Consider the following 13,604-nt stretch of genomic DNA (forward strand, 5'->3'; position numbering starts at 1 on the left):
CTGTGGTAAAATATACATGACATAAAATTGACCATTTTCCCCATTTTAAGTGTCCAGTGCATTGGGATTCAGTATATCCCAATGTTCCATAATTTTTCTCGCATTTTAAATGATTTAAACTGATCAGAGCTGTTAGAGCCACTTAATCTGGACCCGAGGGACTCATGGGGCTTCCCTGGTGACTCAAACAGGAGAAAATCTGCCTGCAATGCTGAAGACCAGGTGCAGTCCCTGGGTCAGGAAGATCCCCTGGAGGAGGAAATGGCAACCCACTGCAGTATTCCTGCCTGGAGAGTTCTGTGGACCGAGGAGCCTGGTGGGCGACAGTCCAGGGAGTCAGAAAGAGTCGGACACAACTGAGGGACTAACACTGACTTTCAAGGGACTCATGACACTCGGAATTAATTTAGTCCCGCTTGCACCAGGAGCCACCTGGTCCAATCAAAATCTGTTTGACCGAAGTGGAATTATTTCACCCCATTTGGACCAAGTTGAATCAGGGAGAACGGGTTCCGCCCAGGCTCCAGGCCAGAGCCTTTTCTTTGTCCTAATCTCCTGGGTTGTCACTCTCCTTTGATCCTGTTTTTCCTCTGGGGGCTACCCGCCCTGCTGCTCTCCTAACTGCTCCCACACACCACACCCATCCCTGTTGGACCTGGCTCCGGGGCAGGGAGCTCCCATTCTGCTGCCACCTTCATTGTCCCACCCGTGCACCTGCGCTCTCAAAACAACTCCTGCTTAGCAGGCAGTCACAAACAAATAGGCTGACTCATTTAGTGAGACGACCAGTATCTGGACAATCTCTTCAAATTTTTAAGGTCACCTCCACCTCCTCCTGGTAGAGGTGGGACATTTTCTCCCAGTCACTCTTTCCTGCTTCACTAGCTCTAAAGGCCTCCATTTGAATTTGAGGAATGTAGCACTGCGTTAGGAACCCAAGAACCTGGGCTCTAGTCATTTTCCTGCCACTAGCTCTCTAGGTAACTTTGGTCATGCCCTCTTTGGGATGCTATTTGCCAATGAGTAAAAAGAAGGGCTCAGATATATGAATCAAAGTTTGATTTTTGTTATTATTGCTTTGCAGCAGGATTTTTTTCCCCCCTGTGTTGTGTATGTAGGGTTTGTGTGTGTGTGTGTGGCGGCGGGTGGGGAAACTTTTCTGGGGAAACCAGAAAAGTACCAGATGTCTCTGGCTGTCAGAAGCGTGTTTTCTCGCTCCCTCAAGCTGCCCAATCCTAGTTAGAATTCGGAGGGCTCTTGTCCGTTGTCCCTTGCCTTCAGAAGCAGCCAGTGAGACTTTTCTTGTGTGTGAGTGCTCACGTGTGACTACATGTGCCCTTTAGACTAGGGGTCCCCTTTCCTGTCTTAGAGCCACTGCTCTCTCTCCTCTTGTTTTCAGCAAGTTTCCTTGCTGGCTCCCTCCTTCAGCCTCAGCCTCACCCTGTTGCAGCCAGAATGGCTGTTCCTAAACGCAAAGATGCCCGCATCCCTCCTGTGCCTCGGCCCTTCAGGGGCTCTCACAAACCTCAGGATAAGTAAGATTAGCTCAAAGTTCGAAGCCTCCCACCATCTGTCTCTAGCTTACTCACCTCCTGGTCTCACCCCTTTTCCCTCTTACTTGGCCAGCCCGGGCCACTGTTCCTTCCACTCTCGCCGCGCTCCTCCCTGTTTCTTCGGTCTAGACTGTCCTCCTAGGGAATGATGCTCTCTGGGTGCACAGGGGTCAGCGGCGCTCGTAAGGGGCCCCTCTGGGACGTGCGGGTGGGTTGAGGGCCGGTGCTTCCCGAGGCGGCCGCCAGGGGGCGGCAGGAGCGGCTCCAGATGACAGCAGGAGGCCGTAAGTGGGGGAGGGAGGGAAGGACGGAGGGAGCGCGGATCCCGGCTCTCCTGATCGCAAACTCGGAGCCAGAGCTCTCCGCGCGCGCCCCAGCCGCTGGCCGCCCGCGCAGCCGGACGCGGAACCCCGGCGCAGCGGGAGCCTTGCAGGACGGGCGCGGGGCGGCGGCGGCGGCCGTCCATGCGGCGGGCTCGGGGCTGCCCGGCGCCGGGAACCACGCGGGGGCCAGGCAAGGCTGCCACTGGCCGCACCGGGACTCGGACCGCCAGGTGAGCAGAGCCGCCCGCGCCGCACGCCCCCTACCGCCCTGCCCCGGGGGCCCGGATCCGGCCCGGCCGCTGCCCGCCTCTCGGTCCCCCTCTGGACGGCCAGGAGGGCTGGCGCGGGCGGCGGGCGCAGTGGGTGTGTCAGGGGCGCCGGGGGGCTGCTCCCGAACCAGGCAGGGGAAGCCAGCGCGCGTCTGGTCCGTCCCGACGGCTGCGCCTCCTTCTCCCCTCTTCGCTTTCTGGGGGATTGGCTCTGTCCCCGCGCCAGCACTCACCCCTCCACCCTCCCACTCGGAAACTCTAGGGACGGTCAACCTTGGTCGGCCCGGAGTTGGGCCCCCAGCTCTCTGGGTCGGGGTAGATGGGAACCGGTGAGTGCACACCCAGCCCGCGAGCCCTAACCGCAGCCTGGCCAACCTCCTGCCCGGGCGGGAGAGCTGACGGAGCCTCGGTTGGCGCGCGTCGAGCCCCATCCTGGGGCCTCGGCCACACGGTTTTCTAGAAAGCCTCAGATCTGTGTGTGTGTCTGAGCTAAACCGCTGCAGTCCAGCGCCACTGGGAGCCGGAGTGGATGGGTTGTTTCCGCCAACTCTGGACACTTCCTCGAGTGCAGCCCAAGTACCTGCGGTCTCTGGGCGCGCGTGTAGGATTAGCTTTCACGGAACTAGCCCGCACTGGAGCTTTAGCGATCGCGAAGTCACTGGGGGTTTGTTGTTTCGTTTTTCTTTGAAATGGCATCAGTCCTAACGTGGGAAGAAGCTTCAGGTCGCATCTGGAATGTGTGGGGTCTGGAATCTCCTTAAGCAGTCCCCACTCAGCCTCGCGCCGGGGTGCCTCCAGGACAGCCTGTTGCATGTGCGTGCCTCTTCCGGTCTCCTTTGTGACCCCCATCACGCAGCTCTTTGTCCCTTGGCAGGCAGGCAGCGAATCTGAAGCCCCGGACCTGGGTAGCCACAGCGATCATGGGATGCCTGTTGGAATTTGGAGTAAGAGAAATAGAGACCCAAGAGAGGGCTAACGAATCATCTTGTCCAACTGTCCTTTCACAGCGAAAGGCACCCAGGCACCTCATAGTGTAAATGTTAAAATCTTAAAATTTGTATAACCTGCCCATGTCTTCTACTTCGTTGATAAAAGTGACGAAGTGATTGAGCTTAAAGGGATTTTATTGGGCCTCAAAATACAAAGAAGAAAACATTTTTAACAGGTGATTTAAATACAGCGCTACTCAATTCCTATTGATTTCTGTTAGCACCATGGTTGAATTACTTGGAAAACAACATCTAGCCCTGAAATTAATGTAAGGAAGCAGATGGGAGTCCTGGGACTTTCCTATAAACTTCTGCAGGGCTGGAACAGGGATTTCCCAGAGGTCCCGGAAGTGAGTTTGGGTGACCAAAATACTGGAGCCCTCACTGAACAAGCAGCTGGTGTGGCCTCTTGTGGGCAGAGTTAGTCAGCTGAACCTGTGTGATCTCTGTGCCCAGCACCCAGCAGGGTGTCAGCTTGGTCTTATCTTCATTTCAGTCTCCCATGAAGAAGTGGTTCCAGTTCATTGTTAAGAAAAAATAAAATACAGATAAATTTTGGGAATAAGATCAGGATTGGATATTTTGATTTGAAGTGTTGTTATTTTTGACCCAGAAGTGCTTATTGTGATTGTAATCACATTACCCTAAAGAGTGCCTAGATATTGATTGCCCATCCTCCCACATTCTCTCCATGGTACCACCTTTTTCCAAGTTGGCTGTGAGTCTATTTTTGAGAGCACAAAACTCCCCATCCCATCCCCCTCATTTGTAGCTAATTCATTACCAAGTCCCTTCCACATTCTTTTGTGATATCCCAGGAAATTATTTTCCTGTCTCTGTTCCCTCTGCCTTCTTCATAAACCACGTCCACATTGCAGTAATAGTCTCCCCTCTTGACTCCCGGCCACGAGTCCCTTTCTTCATTTTAATTCATCATCTTTCATGCTGACAGATTAATATTCCTCAAATTCTGATTTCGCCACATCACTCCTTTCAAGAAATCACAATGGCTTCCCAGTATTTACTTCTCTTTAAATCTTCTCCAGCCAATATTTTTGGGCATCTGCTGTGTGCCAAGGACTGTTACTATGTGCTGGGGCTTAAATTAATAACAAGACAATATCCTTGCCCTTGAATTGTTAACAGGCTAACAGATAATATACAGCCACCCAAGAGAGAAAGAGATGTGGAGAACCACAAACCAAAGCTAATCATTAGGGTGTGCAAGACATAAAGGAGACACAGATGAGGGAGAAGCATTTTCCTGTATGAGAAGAGCTGGGGAAATTTCACCTGGGCTTTGAAACATGGGGAGCAGTTCAAGGAGATGGGAAGAGAGGAGGGAAAGCATGCTAGGCAGAGGGAAGAGCTTGAGCAAAGATCCAGAGGTGTGAAAGCACTGGTGTGGACGTGGGGGTATCATGGCCGTTCTTCGTCTAGGGGTTTCAAAGTGTTAGTCACTCAGTCGCGTCCAGCTCTTTGCAGCCACATAGGCTGTATCCTCTGTTCACGGAATTCTCCAGGCAAGAATACCCGGGTAGGTAGTCATTCCCTTCTCCAGGAGATCTTCCCGACCCAGGGACTTCTGCCTTAATTTGAGTCTACATTTTTGATCCAAGAGCAGCTCAACTCTTTCCTGCCTGAAGTCCTTCATTCCATTTACCTGGTGTTTTTACTGTGGTCTTATATGCCTCCTAATCCTAGCTCAGAAGTTCAGATTTCCTCTCTGCTGGGCTAAATTTCTCCAGGAAGTGGGTCCCAGCCTATCTTAGGTGTTCCTTTACACTCTTTGCACTGACTCTGTATTCAGCCTAGACATGTTCTAATGGGCATGCCTCATCTCCTCAGCCACTTCGAAGTTTCTCCAGAGCAGCTCCTGCTCTGAGGACCTCTCTCAGGCTGTGGGACACAGTCCCAGCACACTGCCAGCACCAGCGAACTTGAGAATGTGACTCGCTATGACCTTCCATCCTACTTTTCCCTCCTCTCTTCTTCTCTCCACTTTCCCCACCTTTGATCTTTCTTTTTGTGTGTCTGCAGAGTTGTGACATTTATTTACATATATGTTTATTAAGTGGCTTCTCTTTGAAGATAATGGATGAAACGTGTTGCGCTGGTAGCTAACGTGCGGTGCAGATTGGCACTGGGAGGGGAGCTGCAGTGTGAGGCTGCGCCTTTACGTTGCATTGCTGACACTTGGGTTGTTTCAGGATCACCCCTCTTTACCCCCCTCTGTCTGACCTGTGCAACTGATGCTGGCCTACTTCTCATCTTTGGGTCTGATTTGCCTTCTCTTCTTTCCCCAACCCGTCAAAACTGACTTCTCCAGTTTCTGGAGCCTTGCTGGCCTGATGAACTCGTTCAGGTCAAGTTTAATGAGCCTGTGTGTCCTGGGCCTGATGCTTTCATCCTCCCAGCAACCTGTGACACCAACAGTATCATCCACACTTGAGGAAACTCCGCTTCCTTTCCTGAGGTCAACCACTCAGGTTTTGAATCTAAGTCTTAGAACCTAGCTTTCTCAGTCTGGTGCTCTTCTTGCTATATCCCTGTTCCCCGAAAAGACTGTTTTCAGAACACCTGAATCAGAATTAAGATCTGGTGGGAAAAACTCAGATTCCAGAATGGAGGCAGGGCCTGGGATGGGCATTGTAAAGGTGGCCTTAGGTAGTTCTGCATACTCAGGTTTGAGGATCACTGCCCTAGGCTGCCTTTACAAAGGAGGTTCTAATTACTGGTGGTGGGCGAATAAGCCTCAGGATCCCACATAGCACGGTCCTTTTTAACAGGCCTTGACCTTGACTTTAAGGAGTAAGCCCTGGAACTGAGCCCCTCTTTGGTCAAAGGGGTCTTCAGTTCAGTCCTGAAAGCATGCTCCCTACCCGTCCCCATAAAGGCAGGTGAGCCTGCTGCTGCTGCTGTTAAGTCACCTCAGTTGTGTCGGACTGTGTGTGACCCCATGGACTGCAGACTACCAGGCTCCTCCATCCATGGGATTTCCCAAGCAAGAGTACTAGAATGGGTTGCCATTGCTTTCTCCACAGGTGAGCCTAGCCTCCATCAAGATGGCTCACTCTGACTTTATTTCTGGGCCAGAGCAAGTGCTGAGGGAAAAGGACCAGAGTGGACTGGTTTGCAGCCCCAAGTTGCCTGGAATCACAGTGGACTGGGACTCCCCAGATAGAGCCGAGCATGGTGGCCAGTCACTCCCACCCTCTCTCTGGGCGTGGTGAGTCAGACCTCCTCTGTACCCGAGTGGAGTCTGGTCACTTCATTCTACAGGCCTTCGTTTTGTGCCCTCAGCCCTCCAGTCGTTTCCCTGTCGGTATCGATGGATGGCCACAGCCCAGAGGGTGCGTGTGGGGCCCGGTGCACAGGCACACATGGCGTTCAGCAGAAGTCCAGCCCCTCGTGGGTGCCCAGTGTCGCTTCTCATTCTGTTTAACTGCTCTGAAACTGTCAGTGCTTGGCAGGCAGTTGGTGCTCAGAAAGAATCTGCCTGTCAACACAGGAAATGCCAGAGACTCGGGTTCGGTTCCTGGGTTGGGAATAGCCCCTGGGGAAGAAAATGGCAACCCACTCCAGAATTCTCACCTGGGAAAATCCCATGGACAGAGGAGCCTGGCCAGCTATAGTCCATGGGGTCACAAAGAGTTGTACACGACTGAGCATGCAGGACAGGACGTACGTGCATTAGAAAAAGTATGTAGTCTCAGACCCCTCGGGTCCAGGGGGTTTGTGTTTAAAGGGCTGAATATCACAACTTTATATTCAAATCCAGGAAATGAACATGCCCAGCTGTGCAGTAATAATAATGATGATGGTGATGGAGATGATAAGGAATTAATTATCCATTCAGCATCCCTCCCCTCTCCAGTTCCCTCCTCCCACTTTCCCTTTGGTTTCCTCTAGGAAGAGGAAAGTAGGCAGCAGTTTTCTTTATTGCTGGTTACTTGTCCCGAGAAAATGGTCTCTTTCTGCTTATCTCTCTTTCTTTTTCCCTTATCTTTCCGAGAACATTAGAGAAGGAAATGGCTACCCACTCCAGTATTCTTGTCTGGAGAATCTCATGGACAGAGGAGCCTGGTGGGCTATAGTCCTTGGGGTCAGAAAGAGTCAGACATGACTGAGCAACTAATGCTTCCCTGAACATACTGTGCTCTCTGTCTTCTCCTATGAGCCTTGCTTAAGCGGATCACTGAACGGTACCCTGGCAGCTTCCCACCTTAGCCCCTCTACTCTCGGGCGTGGTCCAGAAACCCGGCTTACAAGGCCGTTGTCCCAGAAGGGTGGCACCGAGCTGCCCACGACCTGGGCTGGGCAATCCTCCCAGCCAGCTGGCCGACTGCCCGAGGGCTGGCCAGCAGCGAGGACCCAAGTAATGAGTGATTAATGGGTGCCCCATCTAATCTCCTGCCAGGGGAAATGAAGGGCCAGTCGTGGGCTGGGGCTCGTCATGACCTGCTCCAGGTGGGCTTGGAATGCACCCAGCTCAGGATGGGGATTAAGGCTTGAAAGATGAGAGGAAATGAGATGTTAACCCTTTACGCTGTGGCCCTCTGAGCCCCAGCAGGGAAATCTCAGGGGAATTATCTGTAGGCATCTGATGAAAGGGGAGCCTGGCCTTTGATTTACGGCAGGGATGTGGCCACCTGACTCATGGGAGGGGGGCAGGGTGTGACAAGCGACGGCTTTGACTTAACCATTTTTCTCGGAGGCTCAGATTACTTTCTTATGAAAATGGAGTATGTGGACTGCAGGGAGGCTCCTCTACCTGCTTCCTTCTCAGAAACCTTTCAGTCATATCACCAAGTTACAAATTTGTGGTTGCCAGGCAGACCATTCCTTCTGTAATGCAGTGTCCCTGATCTCCTGTTATTTTGAGGAGGATGGAGGAGAGAGTCTGGTCATTGGCTGTGGGTCCACCTCCTTCCTCAGGTCAGAAAGCAGCGCTGGGGCCCTGAGGGTGGGAACCAGCTCCCCGAGTTCCTTGGCTCTGCCGTGCTGGGGAGCCCTGAACCTTCACCTCTTGTGCTGTGGTTTTCCTGTCTGTAAAATGGGCCTAATAATAATGCATAGTATGGGCGAGATTCATGAGGATGTAGAGAGCTTTCAGCAGTCTTAGGCATGCGGACCTGCCATGTGAGGATTGTGCTGCGCTTAGTCGCTCAGTCGTGTCCGACTCTGTGAGACCCCAGGGATTGTAGCCCGCCAGGCTCCTCTGTCCGTGGGGATTCTCCAGGCAGGAATACTGGAGTGGTCTGCCTTGCCTTCCTCCAGGGGATCTTCCCAACCCAGGGATGGAACCCAGGTCTCCCGCATTGCAGGCGGATTCTTTCCTGTCTGAGCCACCAGGGAAGTCCATGCATGGGTGAGATTCATGAGAATGTAGAAAGCTTACAGCAGTCTCAGGCACGTGGACGTGCCATGTGAAGCTTACCCATCACTTTTTTCTCCCCTTTCTGGGAAGGATGTAAGCAGCTTCTCTTCCACACCTCTCAGATTTGCTTAGGGTGATGGATCTCACTTGTTTGACCTCTGACCCTCACATGCCTTGAATTCTGGTCCCCCCTCCCTTTGCCGCTGGCTCCCTGGCCTCCAGCCGCCCTTTTCATTCTACTCCCTGCCCCCGCCCCACCTCCATGCTCAGCGGCCAGAGCTGCTGGACCGGGTAGTGACTCCTGCCTGATCCTCTGGTGGCACGGCCCTTCCACACCAGCACTGCCCACTGCCAGCCTTGCTGTTCACATATAGCCCAGAGAAAACTGGCTGAGAGTAAAGACAGCAGCTGACTTGAAAGCAAAACTGGGACCCGTGGAGACAGTCTAATCTGGGTGCAAGTCACAGCTCTGCCCATTTTCTGGTTTCTCTGAGCTCCTGTCGCCTCACCCTTGATTGATGCTAAGAATAGCAATGCTTATCTAATGGTTGAGAGGGTCCAACCCAGCAGTGGACATGAAGCCTTTGGCGGGGAAGAATTTATTGCTGGTTATATTGGGTTGGCAAAAAGTCAGACACGACTTAACTACTAAACAACAACAATACTGGGTTGGCCAAAAGTTTGTTTGGCTTTTTCCATGGCATCTTACAGGAAAACCCAATGAACTTTTTGGCCAACCCAATAGGTGAGCCTTGAGGGTGGAGCTGTGTCTTCAAGTTTTGAAGTCTTATTACAGAGTATACACTGGCATCCTCGCCTCCAGCTCCATTTAGTGTCTTGTCCAGAACGGACACGTACTCAGGTCCTGCTTGACTTTGGTGATGTTTTAGTCAAGGCCCAGGGTTTTATTCTGCTTGAAGTTTAAAGGAGCTTCTGGCCAGCGAAGGGAGAAGGAACTGCTGTTTATGGATCTCCATGTCAGGGATTTACCTGCATGCACTTATTTAATCCTCTCAACAATCCACATGAGCTAAATGTTATTCTTCTTGTTCAATAGCCTAGCAAACTGAGGCTCCGAGAGATTAAGGAAATTACAGGGGCTCATGCAACAAATGAATGTCAGAATGATATTTGAATTCCAACTCATCTGACTCCAGACTATGTGCTCTGGGGAGAACTAATGGGCCAGGTAGTACCTCACTGTAATTATAACCTGCTGAGAAATGTAAGTATAGCCACTTGAAAGCCTAATTGTAACCCACTTGAAAATTTTAAACATTGAGATACTGTAAAATCCACCATTTTAAAGTACACGTTCAGTGGTCTTTATTCACAGAGTTGTGCCACCATCACCATGATCTAATTCCAGAATATTTTCAGCACCTCTAAAAGAAACTGCATACTCATTAGAAGTCACTTCCCACTCCTTCCTTTCCCAGCCTGTGGAAACCGTGAATCTACCTTCTGTCTCCATGGATTCTGGACATTTTATATAAATGGAATCTTATATTGGGTTGGCCAGAAGGTTTGTTTGGGTTTTCCCGTCCCATCTTATGGAAAAACGTGGAGGAACCTTTTGGCCAACGCAGTCTACTGTGACTGCTTCCTTTCCCTAAGAATGTTTTCAGGGTTTATCCATGCTGAAGCTTGTATCAGTGCTCCATTCCTTTTCACTGCTGTGTAACCACTTAAAAAGTAAAAAGTAAGGTGATTTTGCTTAGAGAAGAGGCGGGCTTACAACTGCAGGTGTAGCGCAAAGCGGTGCTCATTTTTTACTGGGGCAGGTGTGAAGGAACCGAGTGGGGAGGCGGAGGTGGGTGGGGGCTTGGCTGGGTTCCCATGTCTGGGAATTGCAGGGATGCCCAGCGTCTCTGCTCCAGGCACTCACGCTGCCCTTGGCTTGTGTCTTTGGCCAAACTTACTGAGATGCACCCCAAAGAAGCCATGGGCGTGCCATGGACCCCTGCCTGGGAGAGGTGGGCTAGAGGGTTCTGGAGCTGTCTTTGCCACAGTCTGCCTAATGTTGGTGCTGTGGAGGTCTGCTGGGTTACTTTTAACTGCAGGTGGACCCCAGTGCTAAGTGCTGATGATGGCACTGCTGATTTGCTTTATAGAAATAATTTTGTTTACTTCGGCGGTGCTGGGTGTTCACTACTGTGGGCTTTTCTCTAGTTGCGGGGGTCGGGGCTCTTTTCCTGCTGCAGTACACGGGCTTCTCACTGCGGTGGCTTCTCTCCTCACAGATCAGGGCTATAGGCTCCTGGGCTTCAATAGTTGCAAATAGTTGTAACACATGAGCTCAGTTGTTGTGGCACGTGGCCCTAGAGTTCATGGGCTTCAGTAGTTGAGGCCCATGGGATTAGTTGCCCCGAAGCATGTGGGATCTTCCCGGACCAGGGATCCAACCTGTGTTTCCTACATTGGCAGGCAGCTTCTTTACCACTGGGGCTCCCCTGGGGGTGTGCTTTTAAGTTACTAGATATAATGCTTTATTTTTTTCTAATAATGTAGGTAAGGTATATTTATTACAGAAAACTTAGGAAATACAGAAAATACACACACAGAAAAAAATCACCCATAATTCCCCAACCAATAATGACCAGGATTTTGAATGTGTATCTTCCTAGTCTCTCTGTCTCTCTCTTTAAACACACACTCATACACACACACACACACACACACACACACAGAGTTTATAAAATTGGTATTACACTAAACATATTGTTTTCTTCACTCCTCCTTTCACTTAATAACACATCATAAACATTTTCCTTTTGTACTAAATATTCAATGTTCTTCCAAACTATAATTTTTTCAATGGTTGCAGTGTACTTTTAAAAATATTAATGGTTGCTTAAACAGAGGACCTAACAGAAGCAGAAGATATTAAGAAGAGGTGGCAAGAATACACAGAAGAACCGTATAAAAAAGATCTTTACGACCAAGATAATCACGATGGTCTGATCACTCACCTAGAGCCAGACATCCTGGAATGTGAAGTCAAGCGGGTCTTAGAAAGCATCACTATGAACAAAGCTAGTGGAGGTGATGGAATTCCATTGAGCTATTTCAAATCCTGAAAGATGATGCTGTGAAAGTGCTGCACTCAAGGTGCCAGCAAATTTGGAAAACTTAGCAGTGGCCACAGGACTGGGAAAGGTCAGTTTTCATCCCAATCCCAAAGAAAGGCAATGCCAAAGAATGCTCAAACTACCGCACAATTGCACTCATCTCACATGCTAGTAAAGTAATGCTCAAAATTCTCCAAGCCAGGCTTCAGCAGTACGTGAACCGTGAACTTCCAGATGTTCAAGCTGGTTTTAGAAAAGGCAAAGGAACCAGAGATCAAATTGCCAACATCTGCTGGATCACTGAAAAGGCTAGAGAGTTCCAGAAAAACATCTATTTCTGCTTTATTGACTATGCCAAAGCCTTTGACTGTGTGGATCACAATAAACTGTGGAAAATTCTGAAAGAGATGGGAATACCAGACCACCTGACCTGCCTCCTGAGATATCTGTATGCAGGTCAGGAAGCAACAGTTAGAAATGGACATGGAACAACAGACTGATTCCAAATAGGAAAAGGAGTATGTCAAGGCTGTATATTGTCACCCTGCTTTTTTAACTTATATGCAGAGTACATCATGAGAAATGCTGGGCTGGAAGAAACACAAGCTGGAATCAAGATTGCCAGGGGAAATATCAATAACCTCAGATATGCAGATGACACCACCCTTATGGCAGAAAGTGAAGAGGAACTGAAAAGCCTCTTGATGAAAGTGAAAGAGGAGAGAGAAAAAGTTGGCTTAAAGCTCAACATTCAGAAAACGAAGATCATGGCATCTGGTCCCATCACTTCATGGCAAATAGATGGGGAAACAGTGGAAACAGTGTCAGACTTTATGTTTTTGGGCTCCAAAATCACTGCAGATGGTGATTGCAGCCATGAAATTAAAAGACGCTTACTCCTTGGAAGGAAAGTTATGACCAACCTAGATAGCATATTCAAAAGCAGAGACATTACTTTGCCTACCAAGGTCCATCTAGTCAAACTATGGTTTTTCCTGTGGTCATGTATGGATGTGAGAGTTGGGCTGTGAAGAAGGCTGAGCGCCGAAGAATTGATGCTTTTGAACTGTGGTGTTGGAGTAGACTCTTGAGAGTCCCTTGGACTGCAAGGAGATCCAACCAGTCCATTCTGAAGGAGATCAACCCTGGGTGTTCTTTGGCAGGAATGATGCTAAAGCTGAAGCTCCAGTACTTTGGCCACCTCATGCGAAGAGTTGACTCATTGGAAAAGACTCTGATGCTGGGAGGGATTGGGGGCAGGAGGAGAAGGGGACGACCAAGGATGAGATGGCTGGATGGCACCACCAACTTGATGGACATGAGTGAGTGAACTCCTGGAGTTGGTGATGGACAGGGAGGCCTGGCGTGCTGCAATTCATGGGGTCGCAAAGAGTTGGACACGACTGAGCGACTGAACTGAACTGACTGACTTAAACAGCCCCTATTTTGGACATGTTGGTTGTTTTCAGTTTATCAATATTGTTTGTAAATAAAATGGCTTCTTTTGTGCATTTTTGTGCATCTGTTAATGCATGGTGTTGCTTCTGGTACAAAAGATAAAAATACTCTGAAAGTATTTGTTACATATAATCAAACTGGTCTTCCAGAAAGGCTGTTTAATTCCACAACTGTGTTATTTTTTTAACTTGAGTTTTACTGTTCATGTAACTCTGCCAAATATCCCTCCCTTCTCCTCCTCCTCCTTCCTCCTCTCTCCTCTTTGCACCCCCACCGCCACATATCTGCATAGTCCACTAAATGCTCGTATTGTTTTCTCCTTGATCTTTGCCTGTATTTTAACTGAAGCATGCCTTTTTGCACACAGTATGATTTTTATGTTAACATTTCTCTTGACATAGTTGGGGTTCCCATTGTTAAGCCTGATGACTGCTCCCGTCGTTCTGTCCCGTCGTGGTCTCCTCTCGCCGTTCTCCATCTTCCTTTACGGGTCTAGGTTGTTTGTAGTTTTTTCCTCATCAAAGAATTAGTACTTACCAAGTTTACCCATCCATCTCCCTT

The 13,604-nt window shown here is 49.7% G+C and overlaps 1 protein-coding gene across 3 annotated transcripts in view; it reads left to right on the forward strand.

Moving 5' to 3' along the window:
• The window catches only part of THSD4 (thrombospondin type 1 domain containing 4), a 689,604-nt gene that overhangs the window by 24,460 nt on the left and 651,540 nt on the right, over positions 1–13,604 (forward strand). The window contains exon 1 of one of the 3 annotated variants that reach the window (XM_069595553.1): positions 1,835–2,106. The exons of 1 other annotated variant lie outside the window; for it this stretch is intronic. The gene's annotated coding sequence lies outside the window, so the exon portion shown is untranslated. Of the gene's footprint in view, positions 1–1,834; positions 2,107–13,604 lie in introns of those variants that run through there. One more of the 3 variants, XM_069595554.1, reaches the window with a different exon arrangement.

This window comes from Ovis canadensis, chromosome 7, assembly GCF_042477335.2.
Source record: "Ovis canadensis isolate MfBH-ARS-UI-01 breed Bighorn chromosome 7, ARS-UI_OviCan_v2, whole genome shotgun sequence".
NCBI lineage: Eukaryota > Metazoa > Chordata > Mammalia > Artiodactyla > Bovidae > Ovis > Ovis canadensis.